The 16,003-nt window shown below is 42.2% G+C and overlaps 1 protein-coding gene across 3 annotated transcripts in view; it reads left to right on the top strand.

The window, feature by feature from the left end:
• Window positions 1-5,307: 5,307 nt before the first annotated feature.
• UBAP1 (ubiquitin associated protein 1) overlaps window positions 5,308-16,003 on the top strand; it is a 56,729-nt gene continuing 46,033 nt past the window's right edge. For 2 of the 3 annotated variants that reach the window (XM_072728085.1, XM_072728082.1), the window contains exon 1: window positions 5,440-5,675. The gene's annotated coding sequence lies outside the window, so the exon portion shown is untranslated. Of the gene's footprint in view, window positions 5,676-16,003 lie in introns of all 3 variants that reach the window. The other variant, XM_026008961.2, reaches the window with a different exon arrangement.

Here is a 16,003-nt window from a genome sequence, read left to right as displayed (position 1 = left end):
GCACTCTTCATTCTACCTGTTTTTTTTTTTTTTTAAGATTTTATTAATTCATGAGAGATACAGAGAGAGAGAGGCAGAGGGAGAAGCAGGCTCCATGCACGCAGGGAGCCCAACATGGGACTCGAACCCAGGTCTCCAGGATCAGGCCCTGGGATGAAGACGGTGCTAAACCGCTGAGCCACCTGGGCTGCCTCCATTCTACCTGTTTTTTTGTTTTTTGTTTTTTTTTTTTACCTGTTTTTTAAGGCCTAACTTAAATGCTTCAATTTTCCATGCAGTCTTCTGGGTGCCTGGGTGGCTCAGTCGGTGAAGCATCTGCCTTCAGCCAAGGTCATGATCTTGGGGTCCTGGGATTGAGCCCCGCGTTGGGCACCCTGCTCAGTGAGGAGTCTGCCTCTCCTTCTCCCTCTGCCTCTCTCCCCTACTCATGTTTTCTCTCCTTAGCTCTGTGTGCTTTCTTTCTCAAAAAAAAAAAAAAATTGAAAAATCTAAAAAAAAAAAAAATTCCATACAGTCTTCCTTGATTTCTCAAGTCTATCCAAACTTTCTCCCCTCTCTATTCCTGAGGCATGGAATGTACCACCTAGGAACTGAGATAATTTTCTGCCATTATCTGCACACCTGTCTGCTTCCCTCACTTGACTTCCTCAAGAGTATCCTTGTAGACTCATGATGGCTGGCATATGGTAGGACTTAGTAAATGCTGGATAGCTAAAGATTGAGAGCTTGTTATTTTTCCCATCTCTGCTTTTAGATCCACCCCAAAAGCCTAGTGTATGAAGGAGGGGAGAAAGAAGAGGAGAAATGGGAGGAGTGCAAGCTGGTGCCTTCGGCTTGGAGTGCCGCTTCTAGGCTAGCTGGTGCTGGCACTGTCTAGATACACTGGGAAGGAAAGACTTTGGGCAGGGGTAGTAGAGGACCGGTATCCTGTTCAGCTTCTTCCTGCCCCAAAGAGAATTGCCATTGGGATTCACACCTGGAAACTGTCAAGTATGAGTCACTCTTAGAAAGGTGAAGTTTTTGTTTCCTACCTCATTTCCATTTCTTAAGAAAGGGTTGTGTCCATGGGGGAATAGGAGACAGCAGGCTGGACCAGAAGTGGATGGTCAGAAACCTGATTCCCACCTAAAGTAGGAAGGAAGAGGAAAAACTGAGGCTGGTGGGGAAATCTCACAAGTCCTTATCTGATGCAGGAGGCTAGCCTCTGGTTTCAGGGAGGTCTACTCTTAAAGGCACAGGCCCAGCCCTCCAAAGGTTTTCCCTTCCTAATCCGCCATGGCACCATAGTCTTCTGATTCCTTTTCTACTTCTCCCTTTTATTTTTTTAAAAAGATTATTTATTTATTTATTTATTTACTTATTTATTTATGAGAGACAGAGAGAGAGGCAGAGACAACAGGCAGAGGGAGAAGTAGGCTCCCTGCAGGGAGCCTGATGCGGGGAGCTCAATCCCAGGACCCTGGGATCATGACCTGAGCTGAAGGCAGATGCTCAACCATTGAACCACCTGGTGCCCCTCCTTTTCTACTTCTCTGGTCACTATTTTTCCATTCTTTTTCTGCTTCCTCTTCCCATGCCCTATTTGTTAATGTTCCAGAGGGTTAATTTTAATCCGATTTTCCATTCTTCTAGACAAACCTGCAAGAATTTGACTGAGGTAAAAAAACTTAAGGTCAGGGATGCCTGGGTAGCTCAGTGGTTTAGCACCTGCCTTCGGCCCAGGGCATGATCCTGGAGTCCCGGGATCGGGTTCCACGTCCGGCTCCCTGCATGGAGCCTGCTTCTCCCTCTGCCTGTGTCTCTGCCTCTCTTTTTGTGTCTCTCATGAATAAATATGTAAAATCTTAAAAAAAGAATCTTTTTTTTTTAAGATTTATTATTTATTTATTCATGAGAGACAGAGAGAGAGAGAGAGAGAGATGGGCAGAGACACAGGGAGAGGAAGAAGCAGGGTCCCTGTGGGGAGCCCAATGTGGGACTTGATCCCAGGACCGCAGGATCATGCCCTGAGCCAAAGGCAGAGTCTCAACCGCTGAGCCACCCAGGCGTCCCTTAAAAAAAGAATCTTAAAGTCATCCATGAGTCCTTTCATTTCTTCACACTGTGCATCTAATCTGTGAGCAAATTTTTACTGCTCTACCTTCAAAATGTACTCAGAATCCTAGCCATTTCTAATCACCTTCAGTGCTACTACAACTCTACAGTACTACCTAGGACTATCATTTCCTGCTTGGATTACTGCAATAATCTCTAAATGGTCTTTTTCTTCTTCTTCTTCTCCTTCTTCTTCTTCTTCTTCTTCTTCTTCTTCTTCTTCTTCTTCTTCTTCTTCTTTTAAAGATTTTATTTATTCATGAGAGACACAGAGAGAAGGCAGAGATACAGGCAAGAGGGAGAAGCAGGCTCTCTGTAGGGAGTCCGATGTGGGACTGGATCCCAGAACTCCTAGATCACACCCAGAGCCCAAGGTAGATGCTCAACTGCTGAGTCACCCAGGCACCCCAAACCTTGTCCTTCTTCTTCTTTTTTAAAAATATTATTTGTTTATTTATTCATGAGAGACACAGAGAGAAAGAGGCAGAGACACAGGCAGTGGGAGAAGCAGGCTCCATGCAGGGAGCCCGATGTGGGACTCAATCCCGGGACTCCAGGATCATGCCCTGGGCCGAAGGCAGGTGCTAAACCACTGAGCCACCCAGGGATCCCCCAAACCTTGTCTTTCTTAAGCTTATGCTCAGTGTAGTAGCTAAAATGATCCTGCTAAAAAGTTAGGTCATTTTCCTTCTCTGCTTACAACTCTCCAATGGCTTTCAGCTATCTTAGAATAAAAGCTAAAATCCTTAAAAAGATTTATAGGACCCTATGTGATTCAGTCCCCTGTTTTTTCTCTGGCTTCATCTCCCACCATTCTCTTTGCTCACTCCATTCCATTCACTGTTCCTAGACCATAGAAGGTGAACTTCCATCTCAGGGCCTTTGTACTGTGTTCCCTTGGATTGGCATTTTCTTTTCCTAGATATCTGCAAATATTTCACTTCCTTCAGGTCTTTACTCAGATGTCACCTTTCCCTGGCCATCCTTTATAAATTTCAATCATAGATGCATTCTATCTCCTTTCCTTGATTTTTTTCTTCTTCACACTTATCACCATTACTATTAGTCATTTTCCTCTAGAATATAAACTCTGTGAGAACAGGATTTTTTTTTTTTTTGAGGTGGGGAGTCTCTTCTATATGCTGCCATATTCCCAGGGCATAGGACACTGCTTGTTATTCTACCAGCACTGAGTAAATGCTTGTTGAATGATCAATGAAATTTTTAATTGCTTAAGGAGTATCAGTATATCATACATGTGTACTCCTTACCTCTTTCTGATTTCTTTTTTTTTTTTTTTTAAGATTTTATTTATTTTTTCACAAGAGACAGAGAGAGAGGCAGAGACACAGGCAGTGGGAGAAGCAGGCTCCATGCAGAGCCTGATGTGGGACTCGATCCCGGTCCCGGGGTCACACCCTGAGCCAAAGGCAGATGTTCAACCTCTGAGCCACCCAGGTGTCCCTCTTTCTGATTTCTAAGCTCACATTCTCACCTGAACATCTCTCCCGAAAATTTGGCATCATCTTAATTTGGACAGCTGAACTCATTATTCCCTCCTGTGACACTTCAGTAAAACTTACTTCTTTCTTGTTTCTGTTAAAAACACCCACCCCCCACCCCAGAACTTGGTTTTTCTTCTTTATGATTTATTCTCTCATGTAGCAGGTCTTCACATGGGAGTGTTGTTGAGTCAATCCCCTAAATCTTGGTTTAGTTTATCCCCTAGTCTCTATCTGCTGTCTCTGCTTTTTTTTTTTTTTTTTTAAGATTTTATTTTATTCGAGAGAGAGAGAGAGAGAGAGAGAGAGAGAGAGAGAGGAGAAGCAAGCTTCTTGCAAGGAATCCGATGTGGGACTTGATCCCAGGTCCTGGGATCACGCCCTGAGCTGAAGGCAGATGCTCAACCACTGAGCCACCCAGGTGTCCCTGCTGTCTCTGCATTAGTTCAGGTATGAATCTGTTACTGCAGAAGTCTGCCATGTAGTCTCCAGTCCATTTTATTCACTGCTACCATTTTAATTCTCTTAGTGAAGAGTTTTATTCAGCTCATTGCTCTTCCATAAACCAGTGGCTGCCCATTATTTATTGAATTAAGTATGCAAATAATCCAGAATAGATGATTTGCTATTTTCTGCTTACGTTAACTTCCCCCTTCTGGAACACCCATCTTCTTTCATAGTACCCTTCAAAGTACAAATATTCTCTGGATTTCTTTCTTCTTCTTCTTTTTTTTTTTTTTCTTTAAGATTCCATCTATTTATTCATGAGAGACAGAGAGAGAGAAAGAGAGAGAGAGAGAGAGGCAGAGGGAGAAGCAGGCTCCAAGCAGGGAGCCTGATGCGGGTCTCGATGCTGGGTCTCCAGGACCACACCCCGGGCCGAAGGCGGCGCTAAACCGCTAAGCCACCGGGGCTGCCCTATTCTCTGGATTTCTGAAGAGAAAACAGGGCTGAAGAATTAGGCATGAGAGTGTACACATTCTTTTTGTTATTTTTAAAAGATTTTATTTACCCATTTGACAGAGACAAAGAGCTCAAGCGCAAGTGGGGGTCCCCCAGGGAGAAGCAGATTCCTTGCAGGACTCTCGGATCATGACCTAAGCCTAAGGCAGACGCCTAACGGATTCTGTCACCCAGGCTCCCTCAGTGTACACAATCATTATGTACCTAGAAAGTGTGGAGATGTAAATCTTTCCTAATCCCTTAGCCAAAAGCCAATTTTTCCAGAGTAATTAATGCACCTGTTAAGCCATTATCACTCTGATTTTTCCTGGAGTTAACTGTTAATGCTTCAATTTCTCTCACCAGGTAGGAACTTTTGGGAACAAAGATTCATCTCATGGAGTTATGAATCTTCTATGCACCTGATTCCAAGAGACAAAAAAATGCAGAAGGCAGTAAATGTTTGGGATTGGATTACCTAGTTTAAAGCGCTGGATGTCACAATTGGAGGGAGACTTAGAGGTCACCTTCTAACTCAATCTTTGTAAATGGGGAAAATGAGACCCAGAAAGAATAGGACTTGTACCACCAGATCACTGATCCGGGACCAGAAGCCAGACATTCTGATTCCCAAGTAGGTCTCATTATGAAGTCTTTGTGCGTCCTTTGGAGATTCTAGCCTCTCAGGTTCTCGCCTGGGCTGCTTCTCCAGCCTCTACGCCTTACCCTCTCAGTAACCGCCCCCCCCCCCCCCCTTCCCTTTCTTTAGGTCAGCAAAGTCCATCCGTTCCAATTGCAGCGGTCCAGGCAACTAGAGTCGGGCAGTACAAGAGAGATTAGCTACGTCACCGTCGGCTCCTCCCATTGGCCCAAGGAGGGTGGAGCGCGACGCCATGACGTCAGACGCCCTAAGGGGCGGGGCGGTGAGGGGAAGGAGGAGGGAAATAGGACTTCAACATGGCGGCTGTGGCACTGGCGGTGGCTACGGTGACGGCCTGGCCCGAGGCGGGCAGAGTTGGAGGTGGTGGCGTTCGCTCTCCCTAGGGGCCGTCAGGAGCTCAGCGGGGACCGAGCCTGGGAGGCCGTCCGGCGCCAGCACCTTTCGGGTTCTGGGACATTAGCAGCAGCGGTGTTCAGGTGAGGGGGCCTCCCGCTGGGAGAAGTGGGAGAGGGGCGGAGTTGGGGGAGGGGACCGGTACCGGGAGACGGATGGGAGAGGATTCCCTGGGAGGAGGTTGGAGGCCGAGCGGGAAGAAAGGAGCTATAGTTGAGGGGGTGGGAGGCAGAAGGGGCCAGAGATCCGTGACTTGGGGAGGATTCTGGGAGAAAGGTCGGAGTGAGGGGACCAGAGTTGAAGGGGCGGAAGGCAGATGGGATGCGGAAAAAATGAGTTCGGATTAAGGGGACTAATACGGTACTGAAAGGCGCGGTAGATGTGTATCTGGCTGGAGTGAGAGCTCGGTGGGAATTAGAGGATTTCGGGGAAGAGGACCCATGTTTTAGTAAAGAAAGCAAGTGATCGGGAGTTGAGGGTGAGTTGGGGAAGTGAGATGCAGATTTACTTCTCCGTGAGGCGTTGAGATTAGGGAGAATGGGAGGACACCGGAGCCAGGGTGAGGGGGTCTTTGGGGTGTCTTTGACGTTGTCTGACCTTCTCCAGTGTGTTTATCTTGCCTCTTTTGTTTATTTCTTGGGTGGGGACTTAGCCATGCAGCCCACCTGGGCCTCAGAAACAGCCCCAGATCTTTATTGTGGAACCTCAAGTTACTTTTCATTTATGTGATTTCTGTCAGGGATCTCTGACCTTTGGTTGTCTCCACACGTACTTGTTTCCAGACTAGCCTCTTGAAAATGAAAATACATTTTATATCAAGCTGGAATAAAAATTTGTGTTTTTAAACACCAGAGAGTGGGATGCCTGGGTGGCTCAGTGGTTGAGCGTCTGCTGGCCCAGGGTGTGATCCTGGATCCCAGGATCGGAGTCCTACATCGGGCTCCCTGCATGGATCCTGCTTCTTCCTCTGCCTATGTCTCTCTCTCAATCTGTATCTCTCATGAATAAATAAATAAAATCTTTTTAAAAAGATAAAATAAACACCATAGAGTGTTAGAAAACCAGATTTCGTAATTTTGTTAACTATTAAATAGTTTGTGTTCTAACCCTACTTATTATTGTTTTCTCTTTCCTAAGTTTTAGTTATTAGCATTTGGGAAATTGAATAGATATGATGTTTCTCTTTGGAATTTTGTCACATTAGATGGGGGAAGACAGGGCGTTTAGTATTTAGTGATTGCTAGTTGTTTTTTTTTTTTTTTTTGTTTGTCATATTTTATTTATTCATGAGAGACAGAGCGGGGGTGGGGGGTGGGGGTGGCAGAGACACAGGCAGAGGAAGAAGCAGGCTCCATGCATGGAGCCCAATGCAAGACTTGATTCCAGAATTCCGGGGTCACCACGTGGGCTAAAGGCAGATGCTCAACCACTGAGCCACCCAGGTGCCCTAGCTAGTTCTTTCTAGCTAATGTCCTAAACTAGTTAAACTGAAAGTTTATGTATTATTTTATAATAAAGAATGTGAAATATTCAGAGCCTAAAAGAACTACATTTTCTGCATTAACCTATTAAGTGGAGTTTTATAAATTAAATTTTTATTTTTAATCTGTCCTATTCAGTCTGTTACCTGTTTTTTTTTTTTTTTTTTTTTTTTATATTTATTCATGAGAGACACACAGAGAGAGAGAGGCAGAGACAGGCAGAGAGAGAAGCAGGCTCCATTCAGGGAGCCCAGATGTGGGACTTGATCCTGGGACTCCAGGATCACGCCCTGGGCTGAAGGCTGATGCTCAACCACTGAGCCCCCAGGCGTCCCTCTGTTACCTGTTTGTTCAACATTTACTGACTGCTGTCTGTTCCATTAAGAGTCATTCTAATTATGAAAAAAAAAAAAAAAAAGTCATTCTAATTATGGAAATGGGAAAATTAATGTTTCTCTAACTTACTAACTTGCTATCCCTCATTGGAAGGAAAAGTGTTACTTTAGAAATGAAGACAATGGAGGAAAATTAAACTGTGTGGGTATAAGAATTTCCTCAGTTTTTCTTTGACTCATTGCTTCATCATGACATATTTTATGTGTATCTGAAATATTTTTAAAATTACTTTTATTGAAATATTTTTTTTATTTCTTAAAAATAATCTCTACAAGCAATATGGGGCTCAAACTCACAACCCCAAGATCATGCTCTCCTGACTCAGCCAGCTAGATGCCCCTGAAAAATTTTATTTTTTATTTTGATTTCCAAGACGACTGTAACAGTATCCTGATGTGATAATATTAATTAAGTCTGTAGACCATTCTTATCAATAGCTATTCACATTTCTTAGACTGGGCAATGTCACTTTATCTTGTGTGTCCGTCCTCCCTTCTTTCTTTCCTTCCTTCCTTTTAAAGATTTTATTCATGAGAGAGAGAGAGAGAGAGAGAGAGAGGCAGAGACATAGGCAGAGGGAGAGGGAGAAACAGGCTCCAAGCAGGAAGCCTGATGTGGGACTTGATCCTGGGACTCCATAGGGGAGAGCAGTAGAGGGAGAGGGAGAAGCCCACTCCCCACTTAGCAGGGAACTCGATGCAGGGCTCCATTCCAGGACCCTGGGATCACAACCTGAGCTGAAGGCAGATGCTTAACTGACTAGCCACCCAGGTGCCCCTGTTTTGAAGTTTTTAACATGGAGATGATTTATTTATTTATTTTTTTAAGATTTTATTTATTCATGAGAGACACAGAAAGAGAGAGACAGACACATAGGCAGAGGAAGAAGCAGGCTGCATTCAGGGAGCCTGATGTGGGGCTCTATCCTGGGACTCCAGGATCACACCTTGAGCCAAAGGCAGATGCTCAACCGCTGAGCCACCCAGGTGTCCCAACATGGAGATTATTTTGGGTGTAAACTTTTTTTTCTACAAGCAAACCAACCTCCCCCCCCAAACCCCCCAGTACCATAAACTCATTATTAATCAGGTGATTTTCTTTAGACAGGCTTTTTCAAGAAATGCAAGTTAGTATGTGGTACCTTAAATATTAAATAGCTTTTTCTGGGTACTTGGGTGGCTCAGTTGGTTAAGCAGCTGACTCCATTTTGACTCAGGACATAATCTCAGGGTGGTGAGATTAAGCCTTGCATGGGGCTCCAGCTTAAGTCTCCCCCTTAAAAAAAAAAAGAATTTTCTTACAATCAAAAAAACCTTGAATTGAATTTTAGAAATCAACTGAGTTTAGATTTTGGCATAGCTTGGGCAACCCTGCTTCTATATCATAAAGATAAGTGAAAATCTGTCTTCTTTTCCAGAATCTAATTTAGGAAAGCCTTTAGAGGAAGAAGAAGGGTATTCTTCTAAACTGTACTGGACAATTTTGTAATATTGGAAATAACTTTAATTAAGAGTAGTATTTTCCTATGAATTGAGAGTTGTAATTTTACGCTTTAAAAATTTGAGGTTAAAAAAAAATTTGAGGTGAGGGACGCCTGGGTGACTCAGCGGTTGAGCATGTGCATTTGGCTCAGGGCGTGATCCCGGAGTCCCAGGATCGGAGTCCCAGGATCGAGTCTCACATCAAGTTCCCTGCATGGAGCCTGCTTCTCCATCTGCCTATGTCTCTGCCTCTCTTTCTCTGTGTCTCTCATGAATAAATAAATCAAATATTAAAACAAATAAAAAATAATTTTAGGTGAGAGTAGTAAGATTTTCAAAGGGAAAGGTGCTAAAACTGGACTTATGCTAATGAGGTGGGCATTGTTAAGCACTTTACATAATCTCTTCATCTTTGCAATGTGATTAGGTAGGCAGGTTGTGATACACATGCTTTTTACCTGTTGAGGAAATTGAGGATCAGTGAAGTTGAGTAATTTAAGGTTACAGATCTAAAATGGTAGAGTCTAAATTTGGACTTGAATTTGTTAAACTTTAGTGATCAAACTATAACTGTTGCACTTTTGTCCCTCTTAGGCAGTCACAGGGTCATTCCAATTCCTATCAAGTGAATTTAAAGTATAACCACTATTTTAAAAATAATGCCTTTTTAAACTACATGTTCTCTTTGTAATAGTAGTGTAACTGGAATGATAAATAGTTCATTAAAATTGTAGTCAAGGGCAGCCCCGGTGGCGCAGCGGTTTAGCACTGCCTGCAGCCCAGGGTGTGATCCTGGAGACCCAAGATCGAGTCCCACATCGGGCTCCCTGAATGGAGCCTGCTCCTCCCTCTGCCTGCGTCTCTGCTTCTCTCTCTCTCTCTCTCTCTCTCTTTCTGTGTGTCTCGCATGAATAAATAAATAAAATCTTAAAAAAAAAAATTGTAGTCAAGATGTCATTAGTATTCTAGGAGGAAATGAATACCTGAATATTTTGTACTTAACAAAATAAACTGGAGAAACTGGATAAGAGACTAAAAGTTTTCTTATTTGTATTGCTGAGTCAGGTCGGATTCAGTTCTTTAAGGACCCAAATTTGTATTTGGCAGTAGTCTGCATGTGTTCTCATAATTCTGAATTGGTCATTATCAGTTGCTTAATTGCTTACCAAACACTTCTAGTGGTTGAGTCACTGAATTGGCTTATGGTAATTGTGCATCTTGTGGTTACTGAGTCAAGAGCCAGCAGTATGTGTTTTGGTTTCCTCACTTCCTCCACAACACTTGATATTGTCAGACTTTTAATTTTTTTTTCTAAATCTAGTGGGCTTGAAATGGTATCTATTTTGTTTTATTAGCATTTCCTTAAGTTGAGCATCTTTTCGTATGTTCATTGGTTATTTGTGCTTCTTTGGTGAAGTGTATATTCAGGTTCTTTGCCTATTTTGAGTTTCTCTTTTTTGATTGACTTTTAAGACATTTTTATATAATTTTGTATACTAATTTGTTAACTAATAGGCTACAAATATCTGTTCTCGATTTGTGACTTCATCTCTTCATAGTCTTTTGGTGAGAAAAGTTCATAAATTTTTTAAAGATTTTATTTATTTGAGAGAGAGAAAGCACGCACGCGTGCAGGAGCAAGGGAAGGGGCAGAAGAAGAGGGAGAAGCAGACTGCTCACTAAGCAGGGAGCCTGACAAAGGCCTCAATCCCAGGACCTGGGTCTATGACCTGAGCCGAAGGCACATGCTTAACTGACCGAGTCATCCAGGCACCCTGAAAAGTTCATATTTTTAATGAATTGAAATTTTCGTTTTTTTATGGTTTATGCTTTTTCTGTCATTTAGGAAACCCTTCTCTGCTAGGCATACTTAAAAAAAATTATTTAAGATTTATTTACTTTAGAGAGAAAGAGTTCGGGGCGGGGGGCAGTGGGAGAAGGGGGAGAGAGAATCCCAAGCAGACTCCTGAGTGCAGAGACTGATGTGGGGTTGATCCCACGACCCCAGGATGATGACCTGAGTTGAAATCCAGTTGGATGCCTAACTAACCGAGCCACCCAGGCACCCCAAGTTTTTTTTAACTGTTTTAAGTAATCTCTACCCCCAAAGTGGGGCTCAAACTCAGGATCCTGAGATCAATAGTTGCATGTTCTACTGACTGAACCTGCCAGGCACCCCAAGGCCTGAAGTATTCTAAAGCTAGTCTTGGGACCCCTGGGTGGCTCAGTGGTGGAGGTCTGCCTTTGGGATTCAGATTGAGTCCCACACTGGGCTCCTTGCAGAGAGCCTGCTTCTCCCTCGGCCTATGTCTCTGCCTACCCCCCCCCCCCCCCATGTCTCACATGAATGAATAAATAAAGTCTTAAAAAAAAATAAAGCAAATCTCAAACTTTCCTGTGAATACATTATGAACCTCTGGTAAGGTTTTTTTTTTTTTTGCTTTTAAAACATAGCCACCCACCATGCTATTATCACATTGAAAAGTTATTAGTAATTCTTTATAATCTAATGCTATCCATATTAAAATTTCTCTTGTCTTAAAAGTGTCACTTTAGGGGCATTGGGTAGCACAGTTGATTAAGTGTCCGACTTTTAGTTTTGGCTCAGGTTATCTCAGGGTCATTGGATTGAGCTCCAAGTTAGGCTCTGTGTTCAGTGCAGTCTGCTTAAAATTCTCTGTCTCTCCTGTCCCTCCCACTCATGCTTTCACACATGCTCTGTCTCTCTCAAATCTTAAAAGTGTCATTTTAAAAGTGATTTGCTCCATTCACAGTTCAAATAAGGTCCATAGGGATCCCTGGGTGGCTCAGGGGTTTAGCACCTGCCTTTGGCCTGGGGCATGATCCTGGAGTCCTGGGATTGAGTCCCACATTGGGCTCCCTGCATGAAGCCTGCTTTTCCTTCTGCCTGTGTCTCTGCCTCTCCCCCCCCCCCCATCTCTAAACAAACAAACAAATAAGGTCCATATTTATCACTTATTTTGCTTTCATGTCTAAGACATTTAATTACATGATAATTACCCCTTTTTCATGTGATTGATTCATTGAAGAAACCAGGGCATTTCTCACGTAGGTATGCTGTGTTCAGTATCTGTGCATTCTTGTGGGCTTTATTTATTTATTTTTACTTCTCTCTTCTGTAAACTAATGGTTAGAAGTTTGATTTAATTCATGTTTTTTATTTTTATTTTTTGATGGTGGGGGGAACAGTTACCACACAGATGGTGTTCTGTACTTCCTTTTGTATCACACTGGGAGATATATAATGAATGGTTGTCCCACTTTTAGTGATTCTAGTTGTGTTTAGACGGTGTCAGCCTGATCCTTCTCTTATAATATTCCCCGTTAATCTTGACCTAATTGTTTATTTTTTAAAAAGATTTTATTTATTCATGAGAGACACACACAGAGAGAGAGAGAGAGAGAGAGGTAGAGACGAAGGCAGAGGGAGAAGCATGCTGCATGCAGGGAGCTTGATATGGGACTCGATCCTGGAACTGTGGGATCATGCCCGGAGCCAAAGGCAGATGCTCAACCACTGAGCCACCCAGGCATCTTGTCCTAATAGTTTAGTATCCACTGATGATACTTGAATCAGTTACTTAATTAGTAAGTTGTCAAATTGTATCATCATGCTATTTCTGTTATATTTATGTTTTTGAGGTACTATTCTTATCTAAAGAGCTTTCTGTCAGCAACAGACTTATGCTGTAGTGTAGTTCCTATTGAAAAGAGTGGATGAATACGCTTAACTATGAGGAGCACTGAGTATAGAATTGTTGAATCACTGTATGGTATACCTGAAGCTGCTATAAACACTATGTTAACTATACTGGAATTAAAATAAAAAACAATAAAAAAGGAAAGGAGAATGAATGCTTCATTCTTTTAATTAACCAATTTCAGAGTAGAGTTAGTGTAACAGTCATCTCTTCTGGTAACAGGTTTGTTTGTTCATTTTTAAAGTATCCACACCTAGTGTGGAGCCCAGCGTGGGGCTTGAACTCATGGCTCTGAGATAAAGACCTGCGTTGAGATTATGAGTTGGACACTTAACTGACTGAGCCACTTAGGTGCCCCCCTCCCTTTTTTTGACTGTTGGTTTCCTTTAAAGATTTTGTTTATTAGAGATAGATGAGCACGAGTTGCGGGGCAGGGGCAGAGGGAGAACCAAACTCCTCACTGAGCAGCGAACCCGACATGGGCCTGGATCACAGGACCCTGAGATCATGACCTGAGCCAAAGGCAGATGACCAACTGTCTGGGCCACCCAGGTGCCCCAGCTGTTGGTTTTCTAAGGATCTTTTCTTTGAGTATTATCATAAACTTGTGAATTTATACCATGTGTTTGAAAACTTATAGTCATTTTTTAAGATTTTAAGTAATCTTTAAAAAAGAAAGATTTTTAAGTAATCTGTATACCCAGGGCTTGAACTTGCAACCTTGAGATCAAGAGTCACATGCTGTATCTATAGTCATTGTTTTTGATCTACAGGTTTCATTTTTGATCAAGTTGGTAGGTATTTGGCATGAACTAAAAATACATATTTTTAAGTTTTATTTAAGTCATCTCTGCACTTAACATGGGCTTTGAACTCATGACCCCAAGATTAGGAGTCACATGCTCTTCCAACTTGATCCAACCAAGTGTTCTATAAGCTTTAAATCTTTGAAAGATTTCTTTCATATACAACAAATGGCCCAGGTTAATCTTATAAATTCTTCCTGTACATCTGAAAATGACCATTTCTCCAATAATTTTTTTTTAAGATTTATTTATTTATTCATGAGAGAGAGACAGAAACACACACACAGAGGCAGAGACGCAGGCAGAGGGAGAAGCAGGCTCCATGTAGGGAACCTGATGGGGGACTCAGTCCTGGGACTCCAGGGTCATGCCCTGGGCCGAAGGCAGGTGCTAAACCGCTGAGCCACACAGGGATCCATTCTCCAAGAATGAATGCAGAACTGATATCAAGAGCTCAGAATGTGGGTGCCAGGGATGCTCATCAATACTGTCTTTGCTTCAACAAACTTTTTTTTTTTTTAAAGATTTTATTTATTTATTTATTTATTTATTTATTTATTTATTTATTTATTTATTTATTTATTCATGAGAGACAGAGAGGGGCAGAGACACAGGCAGAGGGAGAAGCAGGCCCCACACAGGAAGCCCGATGCAGGACTTGATCCCGAGACTCCAGGATCGTGCCCTGGGTCGAAGGCAGGTGCTAAACCACTGAGCCCCAACAAACATTTTTGTATTAAAATTTTTTTTTTTAAATATTTTATTTTATTTTTTTAGATTTTATTTATTCATGACACACACACAGGCAGAGACACAGGCAGAGGGAGAAGCAGGCTCCATGCAGGGAGCCTGACATGGGACTCGATCCCGGGTCTCCAGGCTCATGCCCTGGGCTGAAATTAATAGTCTTTTTTTTTTTTAAAGATTTTATCGATTTATTCATGAGATACAGAGAGGGAGAGGCAGAGACACAGGCAGAGGGAGAAGCAGGCTCTACGCAAGGAGCCTGAAGTGGGACTCCATCCCCGGACTCTGGGATCATGCTCTGAGCCAAAGGTAGATGCTCAACCACTGAGCCCCCCAAGCGTCATGATCTATTTGTCTTTATGCCAACATCACACTTCTTGACTACTGTAGTTGTATAATAAATTTAAAAATCAGAAATTTTTTCAAAGTTGTTTAGGCTGTTAAGGTCCTTTTCATTTGTGTATGAATTTTACAATTAGGTTTTCAAAATATCTACAAAAACCCTGCTAGTATTTTGTTTGGGATTATATTGAATCAGTAGGTTAAATTGGGGAGAATTGATAATATTAACAGTATTGGGTGTTAAAACTTATGAACATGGTTTCTCTCTCCATTTATTTTGGTCTTTGCTGTAGACTGAAAGTTTATGTATCTCCCAAATTCATATGTTGAAATCTATCTCCAGTGTGATAGGATTTGAAGGTCAGGCCTTTGGAAGGTAATTAGGTTATGATGGAGGAACCATTATGACTGGGATTAATGTCCTTATGAAAGAGGCCTCAGAGAACTCCCTTGTCCCTTTTTATGGCCATGTGAAGTTATAGCAAAAAGACAGCTGTCAGTGAACCAGGAAGCAGGCTCTAATTGGATGCCATATCTGTTGGTTCCTTGATCTTGGACTTCCCTACCTTCCAGAACTGTGAGAAATACATTTCTACGGTTGATAAGCCACTTAAGTCTGCAGTATTTTGTTGTAGCAGCCCCAACAGACTAAGATGGTCTCATATTTCTCTCAGCAGGGTTTTGTAATTTTTATTGTGCAGGTCTTGTACATTTTTTGTCAGATATATTCCTGACTGTTTCATACTTTTTGGTGTTTTTGTAAATGATGGTTTTTAAATTTTTAATTTCTTTCTCTCTCTCTCTCTCTCTCTCTTTTTTTTTTAGGAGAGACTGTGTGCTTGTGAATAGGAGGAGGGGCAGAGGGAGAGGGAGAGAGGGAATCTTAAGCAGCTTCATGCCCAGGGTGGAGCCCAACGTTGGGCTTGATCTCACAACTCTGAGATCATGACCTGAGCCAAAATTAAGAGTCAGTGCTTAACCAACTGAGCTGCCCAGGCACCCCTAAAATTTTAATTTCTGAATGTTCACTGCTAGTATATAAAAATGCAATTGATTATTCTGTGTTGATCTTATAGCCTCCAACCTTGCTAAACTATTGTATTAGTCTTGTACTTTTTTTATAGACTCCACCAGATTTTCAATAGACCATGTTGTCTATGAATACAGACAGGTTGTACATGTTTTTTTCCCAACTTGGTGCCTTTTACTTACTTTTCATACTACACTGGCTAGAACCTCTAATACAGTGTTGAATAAATGTGATAAAAGTGGACACCCTTGCCTTATTCCTGAACTTAAGTAGAATGTCTTTTAACATTAGGTATGATGTGAACTGTAGGGTTTTTTTTTTAATAGATGGCCTTTATCGATTGAGGAAGTTCCCTTCTATTCTTAGCTTGCTGAGACTTTTTTTGGGAATGGGTATTAGATTTTGT

The sequence above is a fragment of the Vulpes vulpes genome, chromosome 12 (assembly GCF_048418805.1).
Source record: "Vulpes vulpes isolate BD-2025 chromosome 12, VulVul3, whole genome shotgun sequence".
Lineage (NCBI taxonomy): Eukaryota > Metazoa > Chordata > Mammalia > Carnivora > Canidae > Vulpes > Vulpes vulpes.
The sequence above is the reverse complement of the archived record's forward strand: the minus strand, read 5'-3'. Positions and strand labels throughout refer to the sequence as shown.